The sequence below is a fragment of the Planococcus citri genome, chromosome 1, assembly GCF_950023065.1.
Source record: "Planococcus citri chromosome 1, ihPlaCitr1.1, whole genome shotgun sequence".
NCBI classification, from domain to species: domain Eukaryota; kingdom Metazoa; phylum Arthropoda; class Insecta; order Hemiptera; family Pseudococcidae; genus Planococcus; species Planococcus citri.
Window position 1 is genome coordinate 24614380 of NC_088677.1, and position 15759 is coordinate 24630138.

Sequence of the window (15759 nt, forward strand, 5' to 3'; positions counted from 1 at the left end):
TTTTGTTCAAAATTATTTTTCTATGTTGAATGACTTTCAACACAACACAAACGACAGCGTCAAGTTGATAAATTTGAAGGCGACCTTAGCAGCTAATGTAACTATCAATCAATATGGTGAAAGCAAATGCAAAAACTGTCTTGCAATCAGATCAAAAAAAGTGGTACTGCCAGTGATATAGTTTTGAAATTTTGCATGCGCGGGCCTCTAAAAACGGTAGAAAATCAATCAACTTCTTGAAAACCGCATTTTGAGGCCATGAGCCTTGAGCACCTCCTACCCCAATTTTGGGGCGAAAGAAGATTGACAATATGGGTATCGTTCTCATATGAATCGAATCCACAGAACACGAATAAGTATAAAGTTAGATTTGCAGTTGGGCTCTCCTAAGAGCACATTAGGAGGGAGGATGGTTGCCCAAAAATCGAGTTTTTCGTGAAAAATGCTTCATTACGCAAGTTGCATGGCATAACTGGAGCCATAATACAGCATTTTTCACAAAAAACTCGGATTTTTGGGGCACCTACGTACCTTCTCGAATCTGGCTTTTCGAAGGGTTCAGCTGTAAATATGTATAATTTATTCATATTCGTGTTCTGTGGGAATTAAGTTTGGAGACATGGCGGTTTTGAATTTATCTCCTCTCTGGGGTGCCAAAAATTTTTGAAAAAATTCATGTGGCTAGACTCCTGTCTCCTCTACATATTTCGGATGAATTAAACATTTTTTTGTTCAAAACTCGTTGAAGTATGAGTTTTCCCCTCAAAAAATCGTTTTTGCGCCATTGTGGACGAGGGGGGTGGAATGGCGGAATTTTTTTGGCTCCAGCATTTTTTTTTTTTGAAAGTACCCAACAATATTTCATCAAAATTTCAATCACCCGGGAGTAGTTGGTAGGTACCTATACTTTATGTTTAGATATTATTTTCTCTTATGGTTTTTGCTTCGAGAATTCTGAATTCAATAAAAATTACTTACTTATCTACCTGTAGCCTGATGAATAGATTTCTGGAGTTTTCGTGGTCTGGTTAGGAAGCTTTTCGCTGGTAAAATTTTTCTCTCTGAATTTTCGATCTTAGGAATTTTGATCGATGATTTTTTCTCCATGAGATTTTTCTTCCTCATGTTCATGATGTAGAGATTTTTCTCACAAGATTTTTTTATGCCAAGGATTTTGATATTGAAATTTGTCATCTCGAAATGTTTGATCTCGAGACTACTGAACTGAAATTTTTTGGTCTTTGGATGTTCATTTTTTTTAAACGGAAGAATTAAATACGTAAATTAAAGGAACCATTTACTCGATCATTTTATTCCACATTAAAAATAACAACACGATATCCGACAATGAGCACACAGATAAAAACACCTAATTCGACATAGGCGATAAAAGCTAGTTTTGTAGTGGCTTAAAAGATCGCACCACTAAAAACCAACACCCCTTCTCACTACAAAACATTAAAAAATTAACAATAAAATAATAAAACAATAACAATAAAAAAAATTCAACAACATAACATAACATAACAATAGATTAAGTATAGGTAAAGTACCAAGATATCGATTAAATTATGCGTAACATTTTACAAAACTCCTTAAACTTAACCGGCACTAACCCCTTAGTAAAGCCATCGGCCACTTGCCTATCAGTAGGAACGTAACATAATTTAATTTTTCCACCGAGTACCAACTCCTTTACATACTTAAACCTAATGTCTATATGCTTTGAACGTGTAGATGACATCGGATTATCGGATAAATCGATAACAGACTGATTATCTTCAAAAACGACAACAGGAGGTTCAATTTTGATATCCAAGTCATTCAAAATTTCAAGAATCCAAAACAAGTTATCATGAACGAAAGTAGATAACGAAATGTATTCCGACTCCGTAGAACTAAGAGCAATACATTTTTGTTTCTTAGAATTCCAGGCGATAACGTTTCCGAACAATTTAACAACATAGCCAGAGACAGATTTACGTTCATCTTTATCGGATGCCCAATCTGCATCAACATAACACTCCAAAATTGAACTCTCCTTGCATCGAACATACGTAAGCTTCACCTGTCTCGAATGATACAAATAAATAAGCACACGTTTTAAATAATTAAAATGTTCAGCCGAATAGGAGTTCATAAAACGAGATAAATAGTTGACAGCATAAGATATATCAGGCCTCGTAATCAACGACACATAAAGCAAACACCCAACTAGTTGCCTATAAGGTAAATTTCCATCAACCTCTTCGCTTTTCAATAAATTGAGATCCTTCTCGATAGGCGTATAAATAGGTCTCGAATCTAAAAGTTCGAATCGTTCAGTAACTTTCTCAATAAACTTTGTCTGACTTAAGGTCAATCTACCATTATCTACTTCTATATCGACACCTAAAAAACACTTCGCCACACCTAGATCAACAACTGAAAAACGTTCGGAAATTTTCTGCTTAAAAGAAGCAATCAGCTGCCCAGATTCGGATACAAGAAAAAAATCATCAATATGGATTAACAAATACAGTACATAATCGCCTACTTTAATCCAATACAAACACGGATCAATCTTCGAACGAGTAAAACCAAGAACATTAACGAGAAAATCATTCAAACATTTGTTCCAAATTTTCGGCGCAATTTTCAAACCGTAAATCGCCTTCAACAGTTTACATACCTTCGAACGATCATTACAAAAACCAGGAGGTTGCTCCATATAAACATCGTAATTAATCTCACCGTGAAGGTAAGCACTCGAAACGTCCATTTGATGGATTAGAAACCCCTTCTGAGTTGCAATCGACAGAAGTATCTTGATCGTTGTTGTATTGACGACAGGCGAGAAAAGCTCTTCAGGAGCGTTCTTTTCGTCACAACCGACAGCTACCAAACGCGCCTTGATTTTATTTGGCCGTTCAGTTAACACCCATTTTGACCGCAGAACTTTTACACCAGCAGGACGCGGAACTAATTTCCATACATTATGCTGCTTCATCGACTCGATTTCTTGCTGCTTTGGGTAATCCCATTTGGGATCGGACGAATTTTCGGCGAGGTAAGCTACACAATAACCAATCGAAACTTCGTAATCGCCAAATCGAACAGGCTGTTTCCTTTCTCGACCACTTCGCCGGAGTTGAGGTTCTTCGACAGTCGGTGAAATTTCAGGAACAGTCTCTTCGTCGCTACTCTCGGAATCAGGCGATGACGTTCGTACAAATTTCTCGTTCTCGTCAGGTAAATCTGAGAAAAATCGACTCTCATCGAAGGTAACATTGCGAGCTATTTCAACTTGCCTCGTACGTAGATTGAAAATTCGATACCCAATAGGCGCGTAACCAACCATAATGCCTCTCTTCGAATGCGAATCCAGCTTTTGGCGTTTTTCTTTCGGTATGTGAATATGGCTGACACAACCGAAAGGACGAAGCTTGCTGTAATCGACTTTATTTCCATACCATTCAGCTGCTGGAACTTTTCCGGTAGAGCTCGTTGGACATCGATTCAACGTGTAATTCGCACATAGCACAGCTTCAGACCAAAAACGCTTAGGCAAACCAGGCTCCATCAAAAGCGTTCTGGCTCGTTCTTCGAGAGTTCGATTCAAACGTTCTGCTCGGCCATTGGTAGGATGATTATACGCTACCGAGTTCAGAATTCGAATGCCTTTCTGCTTACAGAACGCCATAAACTCCGAATTGATAAATTCGCGACCATTATCGCACAGGAACGAACTAATTTTCGTCTCAAATTGAGCAGTTGCCATCGCCTCGTACTCTTTAAACTTTTCGAAAACTTCGCTTTTGTGTTTCAGCAAATAAACGGCAGAAAAATGAGTGAACACGTCCATAAACGTCACAAAGTATGAATATCCATCATAACTGGTCTGTTCAATGACACAAACGTCTGAAACAATCTGCTCAAGTGGTCGTTTCGTTTTAAAATCACTCGTAGGATACGGTAGTTGAGTCTGCTTGCCTTGAATACATGGCTCGCACAACGCCGGAACACCACTGAATTTAAAATGACCCGCAGTTTGCAATTTCTTGACTGCATCTTGATTCAAATGACCCAATCGACGATGGACCTGCTCGTAGGTAAGATTAGCTTCTTGAGAAGAACAGTCTTCAGGCGAACACAGTCGAAATTTCATACAAAACAGCTCATTTTCCACTTTACCAGATGCTAACACTTCGTTTGGATTTTCAAAGTGTATCAATTCAACAGTTTCTCGCCAAAACACCATTTTCCATTCGTTTAGCGAAATTTTGCGAACACTGAGTAAATTTCGGCGAAGCTGAGGTACAAACAACACCTCGTGAAACGTAATTTGACTGCCTTGGTTGCTCTTCATATACACAGTACCAGTATGAGATGCGTAAATTGTACTATGATCAGCCAACGTGATAGGCTCTGGAGTTTCAAACTGTTTTAACGATGATAATAACGAACGATCATTCACCATAAACTTCGTACAACCAGAATCAGCTACAAATTCGATATCTACAGGAACGATTTTTTCAGCTACAGATGCAGAGACACCAGAAGAGTTTTCACAGAAAAACGCAACACTTCTGGGAGTATCACTGGCAACACTAGCTTCAGCAGTATTTGTTTTCTGCCTTTTAGCATCGTTTTTCTTTTTGTAGCATCGAACTTCTTTGTGACCATCTTTATGGCAATAACCACAACGAATCGAAGATTTCGGAGCATCTTTAGGCTTACTGGAGCTGACAGGGGGATGATTTTCAGGTTTCTTTGAAGTTGAACTCGAATTAGAAAAGTAGGCAGTACTTTCAACTTGTTCAGGTTTCTTTGGCAGCTTTCGTTCGTCTTTACGCTTTAAATCGAAATCCAAAAGAGCACCTTTCACTGAATCCAACAAAACCAAGTTATTATCGTTTATTTCACCCAGTGCAGCGATCACAGGCGCAAAATCATTCGGCAAAAGCGACAGTAAAATCACCACAACTTCAATATCTTCGATTTTCCCAACTTTTCCGCCACCAGCTCGAATTTCCGCAATAATAGAATCGAATTCGCGGAAAAAAACGGACAGCTCACTTTTACCATCATAAGTGAGGTTGGATAGCTTACGTCGAAGATAGGCGTGATGAAGGTAACTGGTACGATTATAGGTGACTCGTAAACGCCGCCAACACTCAAAAGCACTGCTTGTGTGAGGTGCATAGTGCGAGAGTGTATCCGCCAGATTTTCTAATATTATTCGCCTCGCTTTTGCGTCGCCTTGTACCCAGGTAAGAGGCTTCTTATCGGTACCAAAAGTCGCCTTTTTAAAATCATCGGTTGGTTTAATATCCACGAACTTGCATAAACCATCACACTGAAGTTCCGTATAAACTCGATTTTGCCAAGCCAGATAATTCGAACCATCAAATCGTTTGATGCGAGATACTGTTTGAAAAGACATCGTCGAATGAAGCAACACGTGTAGGTGAACAGCAGAACGAAACAGATAATTATCTCACCAACCGTTCATAACTTTACATGTATGACTCGAACCATTTTTGCGAACACATTCCGCACATTTATCCGGTTCTTTTAAACATATTTAAATAAAAAACACACTGGTCCCATAACCTTTTAAACGGAAGAATTAAATACGTAAATTAAAGGAACCATTTACTCGATCATTTTATTCCACATTAAAAATAACAACACGATATCCGACAATGAGCACACAGATAAAAACACCTAATTCGACATAGGCGATAAAAGCTAGTTTTGTAGTGGCTTAAAAGATCGCACCACTAAAAACCAACAATTTTCATATTTTTTATCTCGAGACTTCGTTCCAAAGATTTTTTGATTCCAGAATTCTCATATCAAAGAGTTTTCATTTCCGAGCATTTTCTTTTTAAAATAATTTTCAACCCGCGGATTTCAACGAACCCTAAAAACACACCGTTAACATCATCTACGTGAAAAAGGTCATTCCGCGTTATTAATAAAATCACCCTCGCCCATCGTCAAAATCAAAATTCATCACATCGCGAGTCTCGTAAAAACGATCTTTTTTCGTCTAAATTTACTGTAGTGTGAAAAATAACATTCGCTGGTAACTTAACTATAACGAATCGTTGAGAAATTCTCTGAAAATGACATTCATCAAGTTTAATTTAATACGGTTGCGAAATGTAATTTAAAAAACTTGATATTAATATAAAGTGCCAGTGCGCGTATAACTCTATATAAGAGGTACTCTGCTACACTTACCTACGTGAAGTACATATATTTTCAATATAAATAAGATGACGAGCTAGGGTAAAGAATTTATTTTATAATTTGTATTCAACAGATACACGCGACGGCGACGGACGCGCGCGCGGCGGAGAAACGAATATAGTTAAAATTTAAAGTCGTCGTTAAAAACCGAAACGTAATATTCGTCGACGAATTGAAATTACCACGCAACGTATACTATAGTAGTTAGATTGCCACGGTGTGTTATTCTTCTCCGCTGCTGGTGGAAAATAGCTAGCAAAAAAATTGCCTGTAATTTTTTTCCTACTATACTAAACAGACTCGCGTTTGACGTTTTGGCTTAGCTTTTTTTTCTGCAGAAAGCTTTTAAAAAAATAAAGGCGAGATAGGGAAAACTTGCATGGTGCTCGACAACGACACGAGAGGTATCGTGGTGAATTATTTATTCATTTTTATACGTAGACGAACGTATAAGGTGGTAAAATTCGCGTCGCGGAGATTGATATTAGAAAATGGTAAGTGGAGAATAATTTGTATAAGGAAATTTTCGTTCCATCGAACACCGCTCTCTGGAAACTTGGCTCGGTTGTTGGTACTGTTTAGATAAAACAACGTTAAAATGTCTAATGTTACCCCTCACCCCCCTCCACCCCTTCAAAATGGCTCGGATATGTAGATAGATGTCCGTCATATCGCAGGTGGTAATAGGGTAGGCGGGTTCTGCGCCAGGAGCAGCAGTAATCGTGTTCGAAATAGTAGAAAAATGTCGATAGAATTGAGGAAATTTATCCACAAGTGATCTTGTACCTCGTAATAGAAGGCTGGAGAGAGTAACCGTGCCGAAGATATTCTATTCAGGGGATGTTTTTTAATAAAAAGCCATTAAAGCGATATCCATTCGTACAAGGTTTTCCTCTTTCTGGTGTTACAGAAGCAGTTCTTCTGGAACCGATACATCAAAGTCGAGTTTTTTCCCCCTGCGCTTTTTCTTGGGTCGTTCGTTCGTTCGTTCGTGTTTTTTTTTTTTTACCATAGTAAACAACCCTTTGATATTAACTAATGTCACCAAAAATGTTTCCAATTGATTAATTGTCTTTTCTTTTGTAGTCGAGTATTTGACGTTAATCCTTGTTTCGTTGGCTATACTTAATATGACCATAGAACGAGCGACTTTTGAATATTACGATAAAGATATTCAAATTAACGTGAAACATATTGTTTTACGCTGATTGAGTTTTATGCTCGAGGGGACCCATAATACAGGCCGAATTTACGAACGTGATTTTTCTCCCTCTTCGGTTGCTTGCAATGAGAAGAGGCTGGAGAATGTTCCTTTTTTTTTGTGTATGTGTTACGTACGTGTCGTGCAACGTATGCGGAGTAATACGTACGAAAAGCACGAGAGTAACGTTTTGTAAAAAATAAAAAAATAGGAATAAAAAAGAGAGGCTTTTGTAAAGGAGCTACGGTAAAAAAAAAAAAGTAGTGACAGTAATTGATATATCACGTTAGCGAGTATATTATTGTTTACGAAATGACCTTTTTTCTGGCCGGATAAATGCAGTCGTATAATTTCTCATTTTTTCCATACTTAACTGACACGTGGCCCTGGTGTCCTGGTTTTCTTATACAAGTATGACTCGACAAGGTGAACGGTTGGCCCCCTTCGTACTTTTGGACCGATCGAATGGACGGGATGGTTTTAGTACTATAGGCTGTTGAAGATCTTTTTAAAAGGTGGATGTGCTTTTTTTTTGCGCGTACTTTATGTATAGTAGAGGTACTCGTTACGACGAGAATCCGCTCTGAGCGATGATTAAATTTATAGGGTGTTTGAAAAGGTGTACGACGTGGTTCGTTTTTTTTTTATCGACGATGTATGTTACGAATTATTCGATTTAGTCGGTCAGTTCTTCCTTTTTTTTCTTCCTTGTACTTTGAAATTCGCAATATTTGCGAGGAATTCACTTGCCTATTATTCCTTCCCGTTTTTTTGTTCTGTTTGTTTGTTTGTTTGTTTTTTTTTAGATAAAAAATACCCTATTCCGAATATTGAAATTCTAATGATGGGAAATTGAAAATCATTGGACTGTGATTTCAGTATTGCAATAAACAATTGGCGGAAAATTTCTTGCAATTAGTATTTCGAGGTGTAGACCTCCTTACGTGCGTGGGTTTGAATGCGGAGGCTTCGCTTATGTCAACGTATTTCAAAAGTAATTTTTTTTAAAATCAAAATTGCAATATTTGGGCTTTGTAAAATCCCCCTTCCCTCCTGTGCGTAGAAATTTTATGGAAAACTTGTTCGGTGTGTGCGAGGAGATGACCTTTACAGCGTGGCTGTGTTGTGACTGCCATTTCCAGTAACTTTTTTTCACACTCGCACTGTGTAATTTCATATTTACGAAAACTAAGATTATGAAAAAAAAGGATTTTGACAAAATTGAGTAAAAAGATCGTAATTTAATGTTGAAAGTCATCCATAAAAATTTTCAGCTTCAGAGGTGCCCCTGGAGGAGAGATATGGGTTTTCAGAGAGATGGAATTTTCGTATAATTGTGGTGTTTTTGCATTCAGTCTCTATTATTCAACTTCTTTTAGGAAAAATGGCTGAGTCCCAAAAGAAAGTATTTGAGATTCTGGATCGATCTGAGCTATTCTCGTCAAAATCCAATACTGCTTCTAGAGTTCATCTACTGAGAGGTTGAAAATTGGCCAATTTCTTATTTTGAGGAAATTCGTGTTTTGAAAATGTTCTCTTCTGGAATATTAGGTACGCTTCAATCTCACCAGACCATCGAAAGATATCGGTCTTGAAACTTATTATGAAATATTTTGGAATCCAGTGGGGCGAATTTTTCGTTCATTATCGCCAATTTCAAAAAATCAAGTAAAATAGCCGAAAAATCATAAAATTTATGGAATTATTGGCAACATTGTGTTCCGAAATATTCCGCCAGTTTGAGAAATGATATCTGCCAGAGTTTTAGGATAACTTGTGCTTGATATTTTGAGAAGAAAATATTTTCAAAACATGAATTCAGTCAGAAATTTGCGATCTGAAAATTCCAACCTCTGAATAGAACCCTGAAAGTGGTTTTGAAATTTGAAGGCAATAGGCAAAAATGACTCAGAATCTCAAATTTTGTCATTTGGAGCTGTGCTGTTTTTCTCAAAACGGGTTGAGTGAAGATAAGGGCGATTAAATAAATCACAGATTTTTCGAAAGTGCCCCTCTTTGCTGACTGATATCTCTTCTTCAGAGCTGAAATTTTTTCTGGGTAAGTTTCAACTTAAAATGTGACGCGACCAGCGATACCATACCATATGTCGGCAAAAAATTTTTTCGTTTTATTGTGGTTTCTGGTAGTGTTTTTCTTCCTCTTTTCAATGGTGCAAACAGATTTTCAAAATATTAAAATCTGACAAATTTGCAAAATTTCAAAGTTGCGTATTTTTTGAAATTCAAAAACCAAAATTCTGAGAAAAACGTTTTTGAAAGTTTGGGTTATTTTTGTAACATTTTTAAAAACCAGTGAACAGTATTTTTTTTTTTGATTTTCTTCATCTTTTAATGGTTTTACATCATAATATTTTTTTTTTTTGACATTTTTTTATGAAAAGCACTTTTGTAAAACTGGGTTTTCACCACTAAAACGACGTGTTTGAGATCGGTGGGTACACCCATTCCAAAGTATAGGCTTCATAGTATATGAATCGACAAAAAATTTTTTTTTGATATTTTCTGACTTTTTCCATGAAAACGCGATTATCTCAAAAAAAAGTTTTCCGACTTATGGTATGGTATCGCTGGTCGCGTCACAAATGAAGATCTGTAATGAATTTGGTCAGAATCCTTTGATATCGATTTATATATTTTTTTGCAATCCATTAATTTAGATAAATAATTATTTCAAAAACCAATGTTGAGAATAATTGAGAAATCACAAAAAAAAATTGCTTATTCAGGGTCGCAATATCTCGAATGTTTTCATGATGAAGTTTTCTATCGTGGGTGGTGTCCATTTTTTGAAAATAAAATATGAGTAGGCATCGAATTATAGGTTTTTGAACCCACTGATTTACATTCCGAAGTATTTTTGACCTCAAAATCACAATTAATCCTCCCCATGAAGGCGTTTCGGGTTTAAAATTTCAAAAAACGAAATCAAATTTGATTTTTAGAAAAAACGAATTTCAGAATCAGAAACAGTCCTCTAAAAACATGCAATTCGATAAGCAAATTTCATTTTTTTTAGATTTGGACTCTATGCCTTACATACGAGTGGATGTAAATTTGGTTTTGGGGTCGAACGAGTTTCAAAATTGAATTAATTCGGTATTAAATCACAATTTTTGAAATTTTGGGCACCAATGCCCTCGCTTTGGGGTCCACTTCAGTTTTGGGCTCAAATGGGCTTCATAATAGGAATCACAGCCCTGGAGAAACTTATCTTTTGAAAGCCGAGTTACATTATTAGAGATTTTGGTTCTTGAAGTCCACACTGAGGATGTGAAAGACTCGATTTTGATTTTAGCGTCTGAAGTTTTCAGAATCAGAATCAGCTCTCGAGAAATCCTGCATGAGTTCTCAAAATTTTGGCTTTCAACTTCTCAGCAGATCTGATCAGATCAGCCGGAAATTTCATGGATGGTATTTTCATCTGACCAGATTCAAGTAGCGCTGACCAGATTGAAGTTTTGATCGTATTATATCTGTTGAGACCTAATCGAATCGAAGTTGTGATCGGATTAGATCATAACAATTAATTATCATCAACATCGTCATCATCATAATCAGATCTGAATATATTTGATCCGTACTGTTTCATTAAATCAGATTTTTTCCTATATAATCTGTACATTTTGTTGATCCAAATTGATGTGATCTCATCTAATCAGATATGATCAGATTGCAGTTGTGGTTGGATTAAGTACATATACTCGTATCTCTTCAAACCCAATCAGATGAACGTTTTCATCGGATCTGATCTTTATTGAATGGATTGATCAGTGTGGTTTCATCAAATCATATCTGAGGTGGTAAAAACTGCCTCCAAGATTCAATTCAATCCTAACTGATAATAATCATTATTATGTGATCTCTGCTGAAACTTTTCACCAGATAATGTTGGCTAAAAAGCCAAATCAATATTTGATCGGGGATTGGATCTGTTCAAAAATAATCAGGTCGGGATCCGATGGTGGCAAGTTAAGGGACTTTGATCGGGCTTGATGAGACCATTGAAATCAGATCAGATTAAATTTGCTTAAGCCTGGTACACATGATCCAATATATTTGACAAACTTGATTTGTTAAATATATTGGAAAGTATACAATGTAACGCAAATACACAATTCACTAATGTGGTTTGCGGCTTCACACATCACCATTAAATTGAAACTTCTAACAGTTCTAACTGAACTGAACAGTGCTTGTGCAGTTTGGTGCGAATAAATACTAGCGAATCTGCACGCGCATGTGTAATACGACCTATCCTTCTCCCTCCACGCGACAGTTAGGTAAGTGGTACACCCACACCAACAAACATCATCCATTCAATTCCTAATCCAATCGATGCTCTACACACTGTTTCAACACAGTATCAAACTGTTTCAACACCGTATCAAACTGTTTCAACTTCGCATCATAGGTATTGTTTCAAAAAAACCATCTGAAACGAATTGCATTGAAACTGGTTTGACATAGTGATGAGTCTGATCGGAGTCATTTCTTATGAATGTTTGAAATGGTTTCAAAACTGTATTAAAACAGTTTCAATACAATTCGTTTCAAACGGTTTTTTTGAAACAATTTGATACAGAGTTGAAACAATTTGATGCCGAGTTGAAACAAATTCAAACAGTATTGAAACCGACTCTAGAAGTTTCTAAATATTATTATACTGTATGTCAGCCATCTTGATACCATTTTCAAGATGATACAAAAATGTTACCAATTAGAAACCATTTCAAACAGTATTTTCCGAGATTGGGAACTCATCTCTGAATTTATGCAACTCTGCTAAAGTACATAAGGTGCACCGGGGGAAGTCCGAATTCGGGGTAAGTCAGACAAACTGCTCTAGCGCTTAGAGGCTTATATCTGCCGAAGCGCTACCCAGGGGTAACTTGAGGGTACTACCCCTACTTCATCACAGCATAAAAAATTTCGCGACCCAGTTTCATTTTACAGGCTTTTGATTGGTTCTTTTTTAGTTGCTGTTTTGAATTTGATTTCAAATTGTAACCAGTGTTTTTCAAACTGCTTTTTACCTCAGAAGAAATGATCAGTAAAAGTGATATTATAAGTGAAAGTATTCCTAAAACAATAATGTAAAACCCCAAGTATTCAATTTTTTTAAATTTTAAATTATTCATTATTTATATCGCTTTTTCTGACTTACCCCCTAAATTAGTGCTATGGGGTAAGTCAGAAAAGTGAACATTGACAACTAGGATTCGACTTCATCGATTTGTAATACATAGAATGATACGTTTTCGAGGTCGTAGAATCCGAATCTGAAGTTATTTTTTTTGTAGGAGTGGGGGGTGAGGCGTAGGGAGGGGGCAATTCCAAATTTTTCCTACATTATTGTGTAATATGTCGATTGATATGTTTTCGAGGTCGTAGAACCCGAATCTGGAGTTATTTTTTTGGTAGGAGTGGGGGTGAGGCGTGGGGAGGAGAACATTTAAAATTTTTCACACATTATTGTGTAATATGTCGAATAATATGTTTTCAAGGTCGTAGAGTCCGAATTTAGAGTTATTTTTTTGGTAGGAGTGGGGGATGAGGCGTGGGGAGAGGGAATATTTCAAATTTTTCTCACATGATTGTGTAATATGTCGAATAATATGTTTTCGAGGTCCTAGAATTTGAATCTGGAGTCATTTTTTGTGGTGAAGGTGGAAGGTGAGTCGTAGGTTCGTATGGGTGGGGGATTTCAAATTTTGCTTATATTATGGTGTCATACGTCGATTGATGTTTTCAAGGTTGTAGAGTTCGAATCTGGAGTTGATTTTTTGGTAGAATGAGGAAAGTAAAAAATTCCAAATTTGGTTTTTATTTATCTCAATGTTTTCTTATACCACTGATGTTCAAAGTTGACAGTTTTTTATGTAAATTCAGAATTCAGAACATGTTTTGAAAAAAAAAATGCTATACAATCAGGCAATATCATGTGTTCTTTTCTGCAGGATGATGTCAGATGTGTATTTTGGAGTGGTGTTACTATGTTTTGGGGATTTTTTGTTTTGTTTTCTCAAAAGATGCTTATGTTTTCTCCTAACATGAGTTTTTCAATTTTTTACAAATACATTTTTGTACTCTACAATAAATTGTCAGATGAATTGTTTTTCTGAAGTTACCACAATGACAGCCAAAATGCCATAATAGGCAGGAGGGGGAGATTTCTACAAATCGCCATTTTCATATACATCCGTGTTTTTGAGCGGAAGGTATTTCAAATAATCATTAGTTAGCTCATTTCATTACTGTTCCAACTTGCACGGGGCACAGTAGGCCACAACACCCCTCTCCCCAAATGTATTTGAATAGCACTCAACCCTAAAAACTAGCTCAAGATTTGAATTCTGCGACCTTGAACACATATCAATCAACATGTTACACAATATTATGGGCAAAATTCGAAATTTCTCCTCTCCCCTTGCCTCGCCTCCTACCCCTGCAAAAAATAACCCCAGATTCGAATTATACGACCTCAAAAACATATCAATCGACATATTACACATTAATATAGGCAACATTTGTAATTTACTCTCTCTCCCCTTGACTCACCTCCCACCCCTACAAAAAAAATTACTCCAGATTCGGATTCTACGACCTCGAAAACATATTACTCGACATATCACATGATAATGTAGGAACATTTTGAAATTTTCCCTCTCCCCACGCCTCACCCCCCACTCCTACTGAAAAAATAACTCCAGATTCGGATTCTACGACCTCGAAAACATATTATTCGACATATTGTGCATCGATCAGGGTCGAATCCTAAAATCACCAATTAATTTTGTAGATTTTCTGACTTACCCCGCTTTGGGGTCCCCAAAGCGGGGTAAGTCAGAACAAGTTACATTTTATTCGATTGTGCAAAAGCTACTGTGACAATCGCGCTGAAATTTTTACCATAGGTTAAGAACCCTTATGGGAACCTACATACCAAATTTCAGCCATATTGGTTCATTAGTACGAGAGTAACAGCTGATCAAAGTTGAAATTGTGAAAAAACGTTCTGACTTCCCCCGGTGCACCTTATTAAATGCATCTGAAAGACAGTCGGCCATGTATATCTCCTCAAGGAGAGCGCCGCCGCCTCTGGGAAGCGCTCTTCACTGTCTTTTGCGAGGTGCACAACTGACCTAATGGCCTTGTAGGGGGTACTTGCTTGACCACATGTGACTATATTCATACAAAAAACCTTGATAATGCCATATACAAGCATAATGATGGGTTGAAGATCATCTGCCTGTATAGGTACATCTTAGCCATATCTCCACTAAATGCATACTGATACATACGGAATGTCATCTATGTGTACTAAAATTCGTAATATGTATTTACAGGGTTCTCTTTCATTTCTTTCAAAACCTAGTTTTTCCATAATAGAGTAAGTTCCTTTTATTCAGTTTTCATCCTATTCCTCGTACATCTCAGAAACAAATTTCTTCCTTGTACCTACTTTCACTTTTCAGTTATTTTGTTATGCATATAATTAAATCGCCTTCAAGTAGAGCAATGTGCTGATCCGAAATGAATACCTTCACTTACTTCTTAGTTTTGTATTCAGAGTACTCTCTGGTCGTTCTCTAAGCCTCTTCAATGATTCGGTTTCTTATCTCATATTTGGTCTATACCTACAAAAATGGTAAATTTAACTTGACTCATTTCATAATATTGTTAGGAATAAAAATTTATTATTTGATTATTTCGAATATGACTAGAATGAATAACTCGAGTTGAGGGTGGATTTTCCTCAACCATTAATCGTTATTCAATAAACAATGATCATTCTGTTTTCTTCTCATTTTTCTCTACATTATCTACTCTGCCTGATGAAACAAAAACATTCCTAATCCAGGGCCACTGTGCTATGCCTGTTTCCATTATGGACACATAAAATCAACCTATCACGGTCCGGATGATGCCGTTCCAGTCACAAAAACATTTGAAAGACACATCTGGCAAACAGAAACAAAAGTACTCTTATATGTGTAAGCAAGCAATAGGGGCTGTGTTGTATCACCCTTTTTATACAATAAACCGTAATTTTTATTGCTTTTGAGGTACCAGAGTACCTACGCGTTTAAGTAAATTCCAATGTAACGCCTGCGGATCTGAGTCCTCAATTGAGCAAAATAAAGGAGTGTATAGATTGAGAGGACAGGTTATTGGAAGTGGAGAGGAAAATTTGGAAAACTTTGTGGAAAATTATGAGGATATAACCAGTTTAAATCCTCATTTGTTCAAGGCATAGAAACATTGAATACTACATACTTTGATCTTTCTATTGTAGT

The 15759-nt window shown here is 36.8% G+C and overlaps 1 protein-coding gene across 5 annotated transcripts in view; it reads left to right on the top strand.

Moving 5' to 3' along the window:
* Oct-TyrR (Octopamine-Tyramine receptor) overlaps positions 1 to 15759 on the top strand; it is a 769263-nt gene that overhangs the window by 476681 nt on the left and 276823 nt on the right. The gene's annotated exons all lie outside the window — the stretch shown is intronic.